Source organism: Triticum urartu, chromosome 1A (assembly GCF_056163025.1).
Source record: "Triticum urartu cultivar PI428250 chromosome 1A, HENAU_Tu73, whole genome shotgun sequence".
Lineage (NCBI taxonomy): Eukaryota > Viridiplantae > Streptophyta > Magnoliopsida > Poales > Poaceae > Triticum > Triticum urartu.
This window is the reverse complement of record NC_141873.1, coordinates 11002702-11006140: the sequence shown is the minus strand read 5'-3', so window position 1 is coordinate 11006140 and position 3439 is coordinate 11002702.

Below are 3439 nucleotides of genomic sequence, written 5' to 3'. Positions count from 1 at the left end.
TGCGAACACCTAAACAAACTCATCCGACAGTTTTTTTGGGGCAGCAAAGAGGGCAAGCGTAAGCCCCACTGGGTTTCTTGGCACACAATGACACAACCAAAGAAGTACGGAGGACTTGGATTCAGAGATCTTGAGCTGTTCAACCTTGCATTATTAGCCCGACAGGCATGGCGTTTGTTTGTTACGCCTGACTCTCTGTGTGCAAAGTTACTCAAGGCGATTTATTATCCGGAGGTTAACTTCTTGGATGCTGCTGTGGGCTCTCACCCATCGCAGGTATGGCGATCGCTGGTTGTGGGGAGAGACGTGCTAGCTCAAGGCATAATAAGCAGGATAAGAGATGGGAAGTCCACGCAGGTATGGTCACATAACTGGATTCCCAGAGACACTTCAATGAAGCCGATTGCCTGCTTGTCGCCGAACCCGCCCACTATGGTGGCAGAATTGATTGATCCCACAACAGTAACGTGGAAAGCTGATATTCTACAGCAGTACTTTTTACCGATTGATGTTGAGGCCATCAAGAACATACCATTATGCACCATACCCATGTCAGACTTCTGGGCTTGGCAGTATGAGAAAAAAAGGCTCCTTTTCAGTGAAATCAGCCTATAAACTGCTAGCAGAAACAAAGAGAAGAGGTGAGGATTTGCTTGGAGGGCGGACATCAGTATCAGATTTGTCCCGGGAGGAGAAAGGATGGAGCTCGCTCTGGAATATTAGTATCCCGTCAAAAATCAAAACCTTCCTGTGGGGACTCGCGAGGCATTCCTTACCGACTGAAGATGTGAGAAAGCATAGACATATGAGTATCGTCGAGAATTGCCAACTATGCGGTTGCATTGACTCCTGGCAACATTCTTTAACGGAGTGTTCGATGGCACGTTGTGTATGGTCTTTGGCTGATGAGGAGATAGTGGAAGTTATGGCAGATATTCGTGAACCAAATGCCAAACACTAGTTATTTCAGGCTCAAGAATCACTCTTGCAAGCACAGTTTGTGGAGATGGCAGTCACCTTGTGGGCGATCTGGACAGCCAGGCGCAAAGCAATCCATGAGGAGGTCTACCAAAGTCCGATGGCAACGCACAAGTTTGTTCAACACTTCTTGCTTGATCTGGAAACAATCTGCAAGCTGAACCAGAGGACGATGAAAAGGCCATCAGTGGCTGCGCCTTCGAGGTTGACTTGGACGCCCCCGCCGAGCAGACATATGAAAATCAGTGTTGATGCAGGCTTATCTGACACAGGTACAGCAGCAGCAGCAGCAGTATGTCGGAATAGTTCAGGCTTGTACTTGGGCTCTTCGGCGCTTGTATTTTCAGAAATTACTGATCCTGGAGTTGTTAAAGCCTTAGCTTGCCGCGAAGCACTTGCTTTAGCAGAAGACGTCTCGCTTCAGAATTTTGTGGTGGCAAGTGACTGCAAAATAGTAATTGATGACATACAAAGAGGAGAGGGTGGAGCTTATATGACAGTCATCAAGGAGATCTCCATGCGAAGATCCTCTTTTAGTTAATGTGTTTTTACTTTCGAAGGTAGAGCATCGAACATTGACGCACATAATCTTGCCAAACATTCTTTGATATTTGACCAGGGTCGCCACCTGTGGCTAATTCACCCCCATGACCCTTCATGTATCCCGCTTCATATTCAACCAGATAAATAAAGTGTTTTGTCAACTCAAAAAAAAAGTCCCATGTTGCAAAACCTCTTCTTCTCTAATTTTCTGCAACAAGTCTTCCGCTGCGTCTAATTTTCTGTAACAAGACCTTGGTTGTAAAAAGTGCAACAACATCTCCGGCCGCATCGCGCACTAACACAGTCATCTTTCGATGCGACTGTTCCATAACAACGTTATTGTTGCAGAAACTTGGAGTGGACATGGAAGTACGACGTGGTGATGTAGCTGCTACTAGCACTAGTGGTGCCAGAACGACGGTGAGGTTGTTGGTGCTCCATGCCTGTGTGGCGGATCTCGCCGGATCCAGTCACCGGGAGGCGTTTGGCGGCGGAGATCCAACATGGATGCGCTTGCGATGACGATCTACAGGCAAGAGCGCTCGGCTTGGCTGCTGGTCGTGAGTGCTTGGTCTGCAACAGACCATGGCCAACTGAAACAAAGGGTGAGTTGCAAGAACTGTACTAGGATAAAGATTGCTTCTGAGTCAGTTTGATCCAATCAAATCCAATGGCTACGAAAAAGGTGAACATACATGCAAACATCCGCCGGTTGAGCGATAGCGTTTTCCACATTTCATATAAAAAAAGTCTAAACAATTATTCTATGGTCTACCGGAGTAGACGAGTACAAAGACAACTCCACTCGAAACAAAAAACATGAATCTGAAAGTAATCTATCTCTAAGACGACATCTATAATGAAACTAGCTATAGCTAGGCATAGCGTGTTAATACATTAATTAGCTATATGTAATAATGAGGCAAGCCGACTCCTCAAAGTCGCGGATGGATCGTCGGTTAGGCAGTTGAGCAGCGTGGCCTGCGCGGTGGTGCACGCCAAGGATTCGATCTTGTCCAGCCCGGAGCACGCAGCAGCCCACGTGTCCACCTTGTCCAGGCATGAAGACGTGTTTGGTAGCTGTGGCGACGTCGGAAGTTATTTTTGCCACCGACCTGTCGATGTCGGCAAAGGATTCTTCCAAGGACGATGGTGTTGCTGCGCTCTGCCTGTCCATGGCACGCGATGGCCGGCGGTGTTGGTGGCGTGAAAAACTCTGTGTGTCAATGTCGATCGCTGTGGCCGGGCTCGATAGATTGGTTTTCCTATACTAGTAAGCTTCACGTGCAATGCACGTCTCATTTGTCATCAAATAATTATCAAAATATGGATTGATATTTATATAGTTTTTCATTCATACATGATATATCTCCAATAATAATGTTTTTCACGTTGCACCCATATAAAATATTTCCCCAAGAAATGACTTTTCATGTTGTTGTGAATGTAAAAAAACAAATTTGTGGCTATATACACCATACTGTTCATGCTATTGTCAGAGAATATTTGTCAAAATTTTGTCACAGAATATTGTTGTACGACAGAAACGACAAATCAAGTTTGTTGGGAAAAAGTTTTGAAACGTTTAACTTTTTCTGAATTTTTCAAAAATTCAGAAAAAGTTTAAACGTTCCAAAAATAATCCAACAGCCAAGATAATCACTATCCTTTAGCAGTTCATGACCCTGATAATCCAACAATTGAAAAAGTTTAAAAGTTCCAAAGGGATCATCACTATCTTTTAGCAGTTCATGACCCTGATAATCCAACAATTGATCTGAATACGGCAATTTACTATAGGGTAGGCGTAGTGTGGCGGAGCTACGTGTTAGCTGTGGGGTCGGCTGACCCCGCAGCTTTTCAGCAAAATAGCCTAAAAATACTATACTGTTACTGTTCATTGTGAAGAAAAAAAATC